General features: G+C 33.6%; 13 non-coding genes across 13 annotated transcripts; all 13 read left to right on the plus strand.

The window, feature by feature from the left end:
* Window positions 1–289: 289 nt before the first annotated feature.
* trnal-caa (transfer RNA leucine (anticodon CAA)) lies at window positions 290–401 on the plus strand. Its single transcript has 2 exons — window positions 290–327; window positions 356–401. It is a non-coding gene; the product is annotated as a tRNA-Leu (tRNA).
* Window positions 402–888: 487 nt separating this feature from the next.
* Window positions 889–1000, plus strand: trnal-caa (transfer RNA leucine (anticodon CAA)). The gene is made up of 2 exons: window positions 889–926; window positions 955–1000. It is a non-coding gene; the product is annotated as a tRNA-Leu (tRNA).
* An 815-nt stretch (window positions 1001–1815) lies between these two features.
* trnal-caa (transfer RNA leucine (anticodon CAA)) lies at window positions 1816–1927 on the plus strand. Its single transcript has 2 exons — window positions 1816–1853; window positions 1882–1927. It is a non-coding gene; the product is annotated as a tRNA-Leu (tRNA).
* Window positions 1928–2281: 354 nt separating this feature from the next.
* On the plus strand, window positions 2282–2393 carry trnal-caa (transfer RNA leucine (anticodon CAA)). Its single transcript has 2 exons — window positions 2282–2319; window positions 2348–2393. It is a non-coding gene; the product is annotated as a tRNA-Leu (tRNA).
* Window positions 2394–3199: 806 nt separating this feature from the next.
* On the plus strand, window positions 3200–3311 carry trnal-caa (transfer RNA leucine (anticodon CAA)). The gene is made up of 2 exons: window positions 3200–3237; window positions 3266–3311. It is a non-coding gene; the product is annotated as a tRNA-Leu (tRNA).
* Window positions 3312–4105: 794 nt separating this feature from the next.
* Window positions 4106–4217, plus strand: trnal-caa (transfer RNA leucine (anticodon CAA)). Its single transcript has 2 exons — window positions 4106–4143; window positions 4172–4217. It is a non-coding gene; the product is annotated as a tRNA-Leu (tRNA).
* Window positions 4218–4554: 337 nt separating this feature from the next.
* trnal-caa (transfer RNA leucine (anticodon CAA)) lies at window positions 4555–4666 on the plus strand. Its single transcript has 2 exons — window positions 4555–4592; window positions 4621–4666. It is a non-coding gene; the product is annotated as a tRNA-Leu (tRNA).
* Window positions 4667–5020: 354 nt separating this feature from the next.
* Window positions 5021–5132, plus strand: trnal-caa (transfer RNA leucine (anticodon CAA)). Its single transcript has 2 exons — window positions 5021–5058; window positions 5087–5132. It is a non-coding gene; the product is annotated as a tRNA-Leu (tRNA).
* Window positions 5133–6414: 1282 nt separating this feature from the next.
* trnal-caa (transfer RNA leucine (anticodon CAA)) lies at window positions 6415–6526 on the plus strand. The gene is made up of 2 exons: window positions 6415–6452; window positions 6481–6526. It is a non-coding gene; the product is annotated as a tRNA-Leu (tRNA).
* Window positions 6527–7798: 1272 nt separating this feature from the next.
* Window positions 7799–7910, plus strand: trnal-caa (transfer RNA leucine (anticodon CAA)). Its single transcript has 2 exons — window positions 7799–7836; window positions 7865–7910. It is a non-coding gene; the product is annotated as a tRNA-Leu (tRNA).
* A 1713-nt stretch (window positions 7911–9623) lies between these two features.
* trnal-caa (transfer RNA leucine (anticodon CAA)) lies at window positions 9624–9735 on the plus strand. The gene is made up of 2 exons: window positions 9624–9661; window positions 9690–9735. It is a non-coding gene; the product is annotated as a tRNA-Leu (tRNA).
* A 1240-nt stretch (window positions 9736–10975) lies between these two features.
* Window positions 10976–11087, plus strand: trnal-caa (transfer RNA leucine (anticodon CAA)). The gene is made up of 2 exons: window positions 10976–11013; window positions 11042–11087. It is a non-coding gene; the product is annotated as a tRNA-Leu (tRNA).
* A 1264-nt stretch (window positions 11088–12351) lies between these two features.
* On the plus strand, window positions 12352–12463 carry trnal-caa (transfer RNA leucine (anticodon CAA)). The gene is made up of 2 exons: window positions 12352–12389; window positions 12418–12463. It is a non-coding gene; the product is annotated as a tRNA-Leu (tRNA).
* Window positions 12464–13285: the final 822 nt, after the last annotated feature.

The following is a 13285-nucleotide window of genomic DNA, read 5'->3' on the forward strand; positions in this document are numbered from 1 at the left end:
AAAACACATGAACAGTGAGTGATTAATAGTTTGATAGATGTCATAGTTTGAGAACAGAAAACACATTAAACGGGAATAATAGTTCAATACATATCATCATATGCCTAGTTTAGAATTCAATAAGTTACTCAAATTCCATTGAAAAATGTTTTTTACTATATCTTTCATTAGCTTTTAACATTTTTTGTTTATTTTACTTTGTATCTTATTATCTATATGTTTCCATCAGACATATCAGACATTATGTTACAGAATCATGAAAAAATATGATTTTTAAGGTTTTGTAGTTGTCAGGATGGCCGAGTGGTCTAAGGCGCCAGACTCAAGGTGAGAATCCTTCCTAGTTACAGGGGTATTCTGGTCTCCGATTGGAGGCGAGGGTTCAAATCCCTCTTCTGACACAGCTTTTGCCTTTGTCAAAACCGAAAAATTCTCCAAATGGTGAAAGGATAACACATGAACAGTGAGTGATTAATAGTTTGATAGATGTCATTCTGGTCTCCGATTGGAGGCGATGGTTCAAATCCCTCTTCTGACAAAGCTTTTGCCTTAAAAAAGAGTAGCTCTTTGTCAAAACCAAAAAATTCTCCAAATGGTAAAAGGAAAACACATGAACAGTGATTAATAGTTTGATAGATGTCATAGTTTGAGAACAGAAAACACATGAAATGGGAATAATAGTTCAATACATATCATCATATGCCTAGTTTAGAATTCAATAAGTTACTCAAATTCCATTGAAAAATGTTTTTTACTATATCTTTCATTAGCTTTTAACATTTTTTGTTTATTTTTCTTTGTATCTTATTATCTATATGTTTCCATCAGACATATCAGACATTATGTTATAGAATCATGAAAAAATATGATTTTTAAGGTTTTGTAGTTGTCAGGATGGCCGAGTGGTCTAAGGCGCCAGACTCAAGGTGAGAATCCTTCCTAGTTACAGGGGTATTCTGGTCTCCGATTGGAGGCGAGGGTTCAAATCCCTCTTCTGACACAGCTTTTGCCTTAAAAAAGAGTAGCTCTTTGTCAAAACCGAAAAATTCTCCAAATGGTGAAAGGATAACACATGAACAGTGAGTGATTAATAGTTTGATAGATGTCATAGTTTGAGAACAGAAAACACATGAAACGGGAATAATAGTTCAATACATATCATCATATGCCTAGTTTAGAATTCAATAAGTTACTCAAATTCCATTGAAAAATGTTTTTTACTATATCTTTCATTAGCTTTTAACATTTTTTGTTTATTTTTCTTTGTATCTTATTATCTATATGTTTCCATCAGACATATCAGACATTATGTTACAGAATCATGAAAAAATATGAATTTTAAGGTTTTGTAGTTGTCAGGATGGCCGAGTGGTCTAAGGCGCCAGACTCAAGGTGAGAATACTTCCTAGTTACAGGGGTATTCTGGTCTCCGATTGGAGGCGATGGTTCAAATCCCTCTTCTGACACAGCTTTTGCCTTAAAAAAGAGTAGCTCTTTGTCAAAACCAAAAAATTCTCCAAATGGTAAAAGGAAAACACATGAACAGTGATTAATAGTTTGATAGATGTCATAGTTTGAGAACAGAAAACACATGAAACGGGAATAATAGTTCAATACATATCATCATATGCCTAGTTTAGAATTCAATAAGTTACTCAAATTCCATTGAAAAATGTTTTTACTATATCTTTCATTAGCTTTTAACATTTTTTGTTTCTTTTTCTTTGTATCTTAAGATCTGCATGTAACCATCAGACATATCAGATGTTATGTTACAGAATCGTGAAAAAATATGAATTTTAAGGATTTATAAGTGTCAGGATGGCCGAGTGGTCTAAGGCGCCAGACTCAAGGTGAGAATCCTTCCTAGTTACAGGGGTATTCTGGTCTCCGATTGGAGGCGAGGGTTCAAATCCCTCTTCTGACACAGCTTTTGCCTTAAAAAAGAGTAGCTCTTTGTCAAAACCGAAAAATTCTCCAAATGGTGAAAGGAAAACACATGAACAGTGAGTGATTAATAGTTTGATAGATGTCATAGTTTGAGAACAGAAAACACATGAAACGGAAATAATAGTTCAATACATATCATCATATGCCTAGTTTAGAATTCAATAAGTTACTCAAATTCCATTGAAAAATGTTTTTTACTATATCTTTCATTAGCTTTTAACATTTTTTGTTTATTTTTCTTTGTATCTTATTATCTATATGTTTCCATCAGACATATCAGACATTATGTTACAGAATCATGAAAAAATATGAATTTTAAGGTTTTGTAGTTGTCAGGATGGCCGAGTGGTCTAAGGCGCCAGACTCAAGGTGAGAATCCTTCCTAGTTACAGGGGTATTCTGGTCTCCGATTGGAGGCGAGGGTTCAAATCCCTCTTCTGACACAGCTTTTGCCTTAAAAATGATTAGCTCTTTGTCAAAACCGAAAATGGAAACAGGAAAACACATGAACAGTGATTAATAGTTTGATAGATGTCATAGTTTGAGAACAGAAAACACATGAAACGGGAATAATAGTTCAATACATATCATCATATGCCTAGTTTAGAATTCAATAAGTTACTCAAATTCCATTGAAAAATGTTTTTTACTATATCTTTCATTAGCTTTTAACATTTTTTGTTTCCTTTTCTTTGTATCTTAAGATCTGCATGTAACCATCAGACAAATCAGATGTTATGTTAAAGATTCGTGAAAAAATATGAATTTTGAGGATTTATAAGTGTCAGGATGGCCGAGTGGTCTAAGGCGCCAGACTCAAGGTGAGTATCCTTCCTACTTACAGGGGTATTCTGGTCTCCGATTGGAGGTGAGGGTTCAAATCTCTCTTCTGACACAGCTTTTGCCTTAAAAAAGAGTAGCTAGCTCTTTGTCAAAACTGAAAAATTCTCCAAATGGTGAAAGGAAAACACATGAACAGTGATTAATAGTTTGATAGATGTCATAGTTTGAGAACAGAAAACACATGAAACGGGAATAATAGTTCAATATATGTCAACATATGCATAGTTTAGAATTCAATAAGTTACTCAAATTCCATTGAAAAATGTTTTTTACTATATCTTTCATTAGCTTTTAACATTTTTTGTTTATTTTTCTTTGTATCTTAAGATCTGCATGTAACCATCAGACATATCAGATGTTATGTTACATAATCGTGAAAAAATATGAATTTGAAGGTTTTGTGGTTGTCAGGATGGCTGAGTGGTCTAAGGCGCCAGACTCAAGGTGAGAATCCTTCCTAGTTACAGGGGTATTCTGGTCTCCGATCGGAGGCGAGGGTTCAAATCCCTCTTCTGACACAGCTTTTGCCTTAAAAATTATTAGCTCTTTGTCAAAACCGAAAATGGAAACAGGAAAACACATGAACAGTGATTAATAGTTTGATAGATGTCATAGTTTGAGAACAGAAAACACATGAAACAGGAATAATAGTTCAATACATGTCATCATATGCCTAGTTTAGAATTCAATAAGTTACTCAAATTCCATTGAAAAATGTTTTTTACTATATCTTTCATTAGCTTTTAACATTTTTTGTTTCTTTTTCTTTGTATCTTAAGATCTGCATGTAACCATCAGACAAATCAGATGTTATGTTACAGAATCGTGAAAAAATATGAATTTTAAGGATTTATAAGTGTCAGGATGGCCGAGTGGTCTAAGGCGCCAGACTCAAGGTGAGAATCCTTCCTAGTTACAGGGGTATTCTGGTCTCCGATTGGAGGCGAGGGTTCAAATCTCTCTTTTGCCTTAAAAAAGAGTAGCTCTTTGTCAAAACCGAAAAATTCTCCAAATGGTGAAAGGAAAACACATGAACAGTGAGTGATTAATAGTTTGATAGATGTCATAGTTTGAGAACAGAAAACACATTAAACGGGAATAATAGTTCAATACATATCATCATATGCCTAGTTTAGAATTCAATAAGTTACTCAAATTCCATTGAAAAATGTTTTTTACTATATCTTTCATTAGCTTTTAACATTTTTTGTTTATGTTTCTTTGTATCTTATTATCTATATGTTTCCATCAGACATATCAGACATTATGTTACAGAATCATGAAAAAATATGATTTTTAAGGTTTTGTAGTTGTCAGGATGGCCGAGTGGTCTAAGGCGCCAGACTCAAGGTGAGAATCCTTCCTAGTTACAGGGGTATTCTGGTCTCCGATTGGAGGCGAGGGTTCAAATCCCTCTTCTGACACAGCTTTTGCCTTTGTCAAAACCGAAAAATTCTCCAAATGGTGAAAGGATAACACATGAACAGTGAGTGATTAATAGTTTGATAGATGTCATAGTTTGAGAACAGAAAACACATGAAACGGGAATAATAGTTCAATACATATCATCATATGCCTAGTTTAGAATTCAATAAGTTACTCAAATTCCATTGAAAAATGTTTTTTACTATATCTTTCATTAGCTTTTAACATTTTTTGTTTATTTTTCTTTGTATCTTATTATCTATATGTTTCCATCAGACATATCAGATGTTATGTTACAGAATCGTGAAAAAATATGAATTTTAAGGATTTATAAGTGTCAGGATGGCCGAGTGGTCTAAGGCGCCAGACTCAAGGTGAGAATCCTTCCTAGTTACAGGGGTATTCTGGTCTCCGATTGGAGGCGAGGGTTCAAATCCCTCTTCTGACACAGCTTTTGCCTTAAAAAAGAGTAGCTCTTTGTCAAAACCGAAAAATTCTCCAAATGGTGAAAGGAAAACACATGAACAGTGAGTGATTAATAGTTTGATAGATGTCATAGTTTGAGAACAGAAAACACATGAAACGGAAATAATAGTTCAATACATATCATCATATGCCTATTTTAGAATTCAATAAGTTACTCAAATTCCATTGAAAAATGTTTTTTACTATATCTTTCATTAGCTTTTAACATTTTTTGTTTATTTTTCTTTGTATCTTATTATCTATATGTTTCCATCAGACATATCAGACATTATGTTACAGAATCATGAAAAAATATGAATTTTAAGGTTTTGTAGTTGTCAGGATGGCCGAGTGGTCTAAGGCGCCAGACTCAAGGTGAGAATCCTTCCTAGTTACAGGGGTATTCTGGTCTCCGATTGGAGGCGAGGGTTCAAATCCCTCTTCTGACACAGCTTTTGACTTAAAAAAGAGTAGCTCTTTGTCAAAACCGAAAAATTCTCCAAATGGTGAAAGGATAACACATGAACAGTGAGTGATTAATAGTTTGATAGATGTCATAGTTTGAGAACAGAAAACACATGAAACGGGAATAATAGTTCAATACATATCATCATATGCTTAGTTTAGAATTCAATAAGTTACTCAAATTCCATTGAAAAATGTTTTTTACTATATCTTTCATTAGCTTTTAACATTTTTTGTTTATTTTTCTTTGTATCTTATTATCTATATGTTTCCATCAGACATATCAGACATTATGTTACAGAATCATGAAAAAATATGAATTTTAAGGTTTTGTAGTTGTCAGGATGGCCGAGTGGTCTAAGGCGCCAGACTCAAGGTGAGAATACTTCCTAGTTACAGGGGTATTCTGGTCTCCGATTGGAGGCGATGGTTCAAATCCCTCTTCTGACACAGCTTTTGCCTTAAAAAAGAGTAGCTCTTTGTCAAAACCAAAAAATTCTCCAAATGGTAAAAGGAAAACACATGAACAGTGATTAATAGTTTGATAGATGTCATAGTTTGAGAACAGAAAACACATGAAACGGGAATAATAGTTCAATACATATCATCATATGCCTAGTTTAGAATTCAATAAGTTACTCAAATTCCATTGAAAAATGTTTTTTACTATATCATTCATTAGCTTTTAACATTTTTTGTTTCCTTTTCTTTGTATCTTAAGATCTGCATGTAACCATCAGACAAATCAGATGTTATGTTACAGAATCGTGAAAAAATATGAATTTTGAGGATTTATAAGTGTCAGGATGGCCGAGTGGTCTAAGGCGCCAGACTCAAGGTGAGTATCCTTCCTACTTACAGGGGTATTCTGGTCTCCGATTGGAGGTGAGGGTTCAAATCTCTCTTCTGACACAGCTTTTGCCTTAAAAAAGAGTAGCTAGCTCTTTGTCAAAACTGAAAAATTCTCCAAATGGTGAAAGGAAAACACATGAACAGTGATTAATAGTTTGATAGATGTCATAGTTTGAGAACAGAAAACACATGAAACGGGAATAATAGTTCAATATATGTCAACATATGCATAGTTTAGAATTCAATAAGTTACTCAAATTCCATTGAAAAATGTTTTTTACTATATCTTTCATTAGCTTTTAACATTTTTTGTTTATTTTTCTTTGTATCTTAAGATCTGCATGTAACCATCAGACATATCAGATGTTATGTTACATAATGGTGAAAAAATATGAATTTTAAAGTTTTGTAGTTGTCAGGATGGCCGAGTGGTCTAAGGCGCCAGACTCAAGGTGAGAATCCTTCCTAGTTACAGGGGTATTCTGGTCTCCGATTGGAGGCGAGGGTTCAAATCCCTCTTCTGACACAGCTTTTGCCTTAAAAAAGAGTAGCTCTTTGTCAAAACCGAAAAATTCTCCAAATGGTGAAAGGAAAACACATGAACAGTGATTAAAAGTTTGATAGATGTCATAGTTTGAGAACAGAAAACACATGAAACGGGAATAATAGTTCAATACATGTCAACATATGCCTAGTTTAGAATTCAATAAGTTACTCAAATTCCATTGAAAAATGTTTTTTACTATATCTTTCATTAGCTTTTAACATTTTTTGTTTATTTTTCTTTGTATCTTATTATCTATATGTTTCCATCAGACATATCAGACATTATGTTACAGAATCATGAAAAAATATGAATTTTAAGGATTTCTAAGTGTCATGATTGCCGAGTGGTCTAAGGCGCCAGACTCAAGGTGAGAATCCTTCCTAGTTACAGGGGTATTCTGGTCTCCGATTGGAGGCGAGTGTTCAAATCCCTCTTCTGACACAGCTTTCGCCTTAAAAAAGAGTAGCTCTTTGTCAAAACCGAAAAATTCTCCAAATGGTGAAAGGAAAACACATGAACAGTGATTAATAGTTTGAAAGATGTCATAGTTTGAGAACAGAAAACACATGAAACGGGAATAATAGTTCAATATATGTCAACATATGCCTAATTTAGAATTCAATAAGTTACTCAAATTCCATTGAAAAATGTTTTTACTATATCTTTCATTAGCTTTTAACATGTTTTGTTTCTTTTTCTTTGTATCTTAAGATCTGCATGTAACCATCAGACATATCAGATGTTATGTTACATAATCGTGAAAAAATATGAATTTTAAGGTTTTGTAGTTGTCAGGATGGCCGAGTGGTCTAAGGCGCCAGACTCAAGGTGAGAATCCTTCCTAGTTACAGGGGTATTCTGTTCTCCGATTGGAGGCGAGGGTTCAAATCCCTCTTCAGACACAGCTTTTGCCTTAAAAAAGAGTAGCTCTTTGTCAAAACTGAAAAATTCTCCAAATGGTGAAAGGAAAACACATGAACAGTGATTAATAGTTTGATAGATGTCATAGTTTGAGAACAGAAAACACATGAAACGGGAATAATAGTTCAATATATGTCAACATATGCCTAGTTTAGAATTCAATAAGTTACTCAAATTCCATTGAAAAATGTTTTTACTATATCTTTCATTAGCTTTTAACATTTTTTGTTTATTTTTCTTTGTATCTTAAGATCTGCATGTAACCATCAGACATATCAGATGTTATGTTACATAATCGTGAAAAAATATGAATTTTAAGGTTTTGTAGTTGTCAGGATGGCCGAGTGGTCTAAGGCGCCAGACTCAAGGTTAGAATCCTTCCTAGTTACAGGGGTATTCTGGTCTCCGATTGGAGGCGAGGGTTCAAATCCCTCTTCTGACACAGCTTTTGCCTTAAAAAAGAGTAGCTCTTTGTCAAAACCGAAAATGGAAACAGGAAAACACATGAACAGTGATTAATAGTTTGATAGATGTCATAGTTTGAGAACAGAAAACACATGAAACGGGAATAATAGTTCAATACATATCATCATATGCCTAGTTTAGAATTCAATAAGTTACTAAAATTCCATTGAAAAATGTTTTTACTATATCTTTCATTAGCTTTTAACATTTTTTGTTTCTTTTTCTTTGTATCTTAAGATCTGCATGTAACCATCAGACATATCAGATGTTATGTTACAGAATCATGAAAAAATATGAATTTTAGGGATTTATAAGTGTCAGGATGGCCGAGTGGTCTAATGCGCCAGACTCAAGGTGAGAATCCTTCCTAGTTACAGGGGTATTCTGGTCTCCGATTGGAGGCGAGGTTTCAAATCCCAATTCTGACACAGCTTTTGCCTTAAAAAAGAGTAGCTCTTTGTCAAAACTGAAAAATTCTCCAAATGGTGAAAGGAAAACACATGAACAGTGATTAATAGTTTGATAGATGTCATAGTTTGAGAACAGAAAACACATGAAACGGGAATAATAGTTCAATATATGTCAACATATGCCTAGTTTAGAATTCAATAAGTTACTCAAATTCCATTGAAAAATGTTTTTACTATATCTTTCATTAGCTTTTAACATTTTTTGTTTCTTTTTCTTTGTATCTTAAGATCTGCATGTAACCATCAGACATATCAGATGTTATGTTACATAACCGTGAAAAAATATGAATTTTAAGGTTTTGTAGTTGTCAGGATGATCGAGTGGTCTAAGGCGCCAGACTCAAGGTTAGAATCCTTCCTAGTTACAGGGGTATTCTGGTCTCCGATTGGAGACGAGGGTTCAAATCCCTCTTCTGACACAGCTTTTGCTTTAAAAAAGAGTAGCTCTTTGTCAACACCGAAAATGGAAACAGGAAAACACATGAACAGTAATTAATAGTTTGATAGATGTCATAGTTTGAGAACAGAAAACACATGAAACGGGAATAATAGTTCAATACATATCATCATATGCCTAGTTTAGAATTCAATAAGTTACTAAAATTCCATTGAAAAATGTTTTTACTATATCTTTCATTAGCTTTTAACATTTTTTGTTTCTTTTTCTTTGTATCTTAAGATCTGCATGTAACCATCAGACATATCAGATGTTATGTTACAGAATCATGAAAAAATATGAATTTTAGGGATTTATAAGTGTCAGGTTGTCCGAGTGGTCTAATGCGCCAGACTCAAGGTGAGAATCTTTCCTAGTTACAGGGGTATTCTGGTCTCCGATTGGAGGCGAGGTTTCAAATCCCTCTTCTGACACAGCTTTTGCCTTAAAAAAGAGTAGCTCTTTGTCAAAACCGAAAAATTCTCCAAATGGTGAAAGGAAAACACATGAACAGTGATTAATAGTTTGATAGATGTCATAGTTTGAGAACAGAAAACACATGAAACGGGAATAATAGTTCAATATATGTCATCATATGCCTAGTTTAGAATTCAATAAGTTACTCAAATTCCATTGAAAAATGTTTTTTACTATATCTTTCATTAGCTTTTAACATTTTTTGTTTCTTTTTCTTTGTATCTTAAGATCTGCATGTAACCATCAGACATATCAGATGTTATGTTACATAATGGTGAAAAAATATGAATTTTAAATTTTTGTAGTTGTCAGGATGGCCGAGTGGTCTAAGGCGCCAGACTCAAGGTGAGAATCCTTCCTAGTTACAGGGGTATTCTGGTCTCCGATTGGAGGCGAGGGTTCAAATCCCTCTTCTGACACAGCTTTTGCCTTAAAAAAGAGTAGCTCTTTGTCAAAACCGAAAAATTCTCCAAATGGTGAAAGGAAAACACATGAACAGTGATTAATAGTTTGATAGATGTCATAGTTTGAGAACAGAAAACACATGAAACGGGAATAATAGTTCAATATATGTCAACATATGCCTAGTTTAGAATTCAATAAGTTACTCAAATTCCATTGAAAAATGTTTTTACTATATCTTTCATTAGCTTTTAACATTTTTTGTTTCTTTTTCTTTGTATCTTAAGATCTGCATGTAACCATCAGACATATCAGATGTTATGTTACATAATCGTGAAAAAATATGAATTTTAAGGTTTTGTAGTTGTCAGGATGGCCGAGTGGTCTAAGGCGCCAGACTCAAGGTGAGAATCCTTCCTAGTTACAGGGGTATTCTGGTCTCTGATTGGAGGCGAGTGTTCCAATCCCTCTTCTGACACAGCTTTTGCCTTAAAAAAGAGTAGCTCTTTGTCAAAACCGAAAAATTCTCCAAATGGTGAAAGGAAAACACATGAACAGTGATTAATAGTTTGATAGATGTCATAGTTTGAGAACAGAAAACACATGAAACTGGAATAATAGTTCAATACATATCATCATATGCCTAGTTTAGAATTCAATAAGTTACTCAAATTCCATTGAAAAATGTTTTTTACTATATCTTTCATTAGCTTTTAACATTTTTTGTTTATTTTTCTTTGTATCTTATTATCTATATGTTATGTTACATAATCGTGAAAAAATATGAATTTTAAGGTTTTGTAGTTGTCAGGATGGCCGAGTGGTCTAAGGCGCCAGACTCAAGGTGAGAATCCTTCATAGTTACAGGGGTATTCTGGTCTCCGATTGGAGGCGAGTGTTCAAATCCCTCTTCTGACACACCTTTTGCCTAAAAAAAGAGTAGCTCTTTGTCAAAACCGAAAATGGAAACAGGAAAACACATGAACAGTGATTAATAGTTTGATAGATGTCATAGTTTGAGAACAGAAAACACATGAAACGGGAATAATAGTTCAATACATATCATCATATGCCTAGTTTAGAATTCAATAAGTTACTCAAATTCCATTGAAAAATGTTTTTACTGTATCTTTCATTAGCTTTTAACATTTTTTGTTTCTTTTTCTTTGTATCTTAAGATCTGCATGTAACCATCAGACATATCAGATGTTATGTTACAGAATCATGAAAAAATATGAATTTTACGGATTTGTAAGTGTCAGGATGGCCGAGTGGTCTAAGGCGCCAGACTCAAGGTGAGAATCCTTCCTAGTTACAGGGGTATTCTGGTCTCCGATTGGAGGCGAGGGTTCAAATCCCTCTTCTGACACAGCTTTTGCCTTAAAAAAGAGTTGCTCTTTGTCAAAACCGAAAATGGAAACAGGAAAACACATGAACAGTGATTAATAGTTTGATAGATGTCATAGTTTGAGAACAGAAAACACATGAAACGGGAATAAAAGTTCAATATATGTCAACATATGCCTAGTTTAGAATTCAATAAGTTACTCAAATTCCATTGAAAAATGTTTTTTACTATATCTTTCATTAGCTTTTAACATTTTTTGTTTATTTTTCTTTGTATCTTATTATCTATATGTTTCCATCAGACATATCAGACATTATGTTACAGAATCATGAAAAAATATGAATTTTAAGGATTTGTTAGTGTCAGGATGGCCGAGTGGTCTAAGGCGCCAGACTCAAGGTGAGAATCCTTCCTAGTTACAGGGGTATTCTGTTCTCCGATTGGAGGCGAGGGTTCAAATCCCTCTTCTGACACAGCTTTTGCCTTAAAAAAGAGTAGCTCTTTGTCAAAACTGAAAAATTCTCCAAATGGTGAAAGGAAAACACATGAACAGTGATTAATAGTTTGATAGATGTCATAGTTTGAGAACAGAAAACACATGAAACGGGAATAATAGTTCAATATATGTCAACATATGCCTAGTTTAGAATTCAATAAGTTACTCAAATTCCATTGAAAAATGTTTTTTACTATATCTTTCATTAGCTTTTAACATTTTTTGTTTATTTTTCTTTGTATCTTATTATCTACATGTTTCCATCAGACATATCAGACATTATGTTACAGAATCATGAAAAAATATGAATTTTAAGGATATATAAGTGTCAGGATGGCCGAGTGGAATAAGGCGCCAAACTCAAGGTGAGAATCCTTCCTAGTTGCAGGGGTATTCTGGTCTCCGATTGGAGGCGAGGGTTCAAATCCCTCTTCTGACACAGCTTTTGCCTTAAAAAAGAGTAGCTCTTTGTCAAAACCGAAAAATTCTCCAAATGGTGAAAGGAAAACACATGAACAGTGATTAATAGTTTGATAGATGTCATAGTTTGAGAACAGAAAACACATGAAACGGGAATAATAGTTCAATATATGTCATCATATGCCTAGTTTAGAATTCAATAAGTTACTCAAATTCCATTGAAAAATGTTTTTTACTATATCTTTCATTAGCTTTTAACATTTTTTGTTTATTTTTCTTTGTATCTTAAGATCTGCATGTAACCATCAGACATATCAGATGTTATGTTACATAATGGTGAAAAAATATGAATTTTAAAGTTTTGTAGTTGTCAGGATGGCCGAGTGGTCTAAGGCGCCAGACTCAAGGTGAGAATCCTTCCTAGTTACAGGGGTATTCTGGTCTCCGATTGGAGGCGAGGGTTCAAATCCCTCTTCTGACACAGCTGTTGCCTTAAAAAAGAGTAGCTCTTTGTCAAAACTGAAAAATTCTCCAAATGGTGAAAGGAAAACACATGAACAGTGAGTGATTAATAGTTTGATAGATGTCATAGTTTGAGAACAGAAAACACATGAAACGGGAATAATAGTTCAATACATGTCAACATATGCCTAGTTCAGAATTCAATAATTTACTCAAATTCCATTGAAAATTGTTTTTTACTATATCTTTCATTAGCTTTTAACATTTTTTGTTTATTTTTCTTTGTATCTTATTATCTACATGTTTCCATCAGACATATCAGACATTATGTTACAGAATCATGAAAAAATATGAATTTTAAGGATTTCTAAGTGTCATGATTGCCGAGTGGTCTAAGGCGCCAGACTCAAGGTGAGAATCCTTCCTAGTTACAGGGGTATTCTGGTCTCCGATTGGAGGCGAGTGTTCAAATCCCTCTTCTGACACAGCTTTTGCCTTAAAAAAGAGTAGCTCTTTGTCAAAACCGAAAAATTCTCCAAATGGTGAAAGGAAAACACATGAACAGTGATTAATAGTTTGATAGATGTCATAATTTGAGAACAGAAAACACATGAAACGGGAATAATAGTTCAATATATGTCAACATATGCCTAGTTTAGAATTCAATAAGTTACTCAAATTCCATTGAAAAATGTTTTTACTATATCTTTCATTAGCTTTTAACATTTTTTGTTTCTTTTTCTTTGTATCTTAAGATCTGCATGTAACCATCAGACATATCAGATGTTATGTTACATAATCGTGAAAAAATATGAATTTTAAGGTTTTGTAGTTGTCAGGA

Source organism: Oncorhynchus clarkii, unplaced genomic scaffold, assembly GCF_045791955.1.
Source record: "Oncorhynchus clarkii lewisi isolate Uvic-CL-2024 unplaced genomic scaffold, UVic_Ocla_1.0 unplaced_contig_12229_pilon_pilon, whole genome shotgun sequence".
In the NCBI taxonomy this organism is placed as follows: domain Eukaryota; kingdom Metazoa; phylum Chordata; class Actinopteri; order Salmoniformes; family Salmonidae; genus Oncorhynchus; species Oncorhynchus clarkii.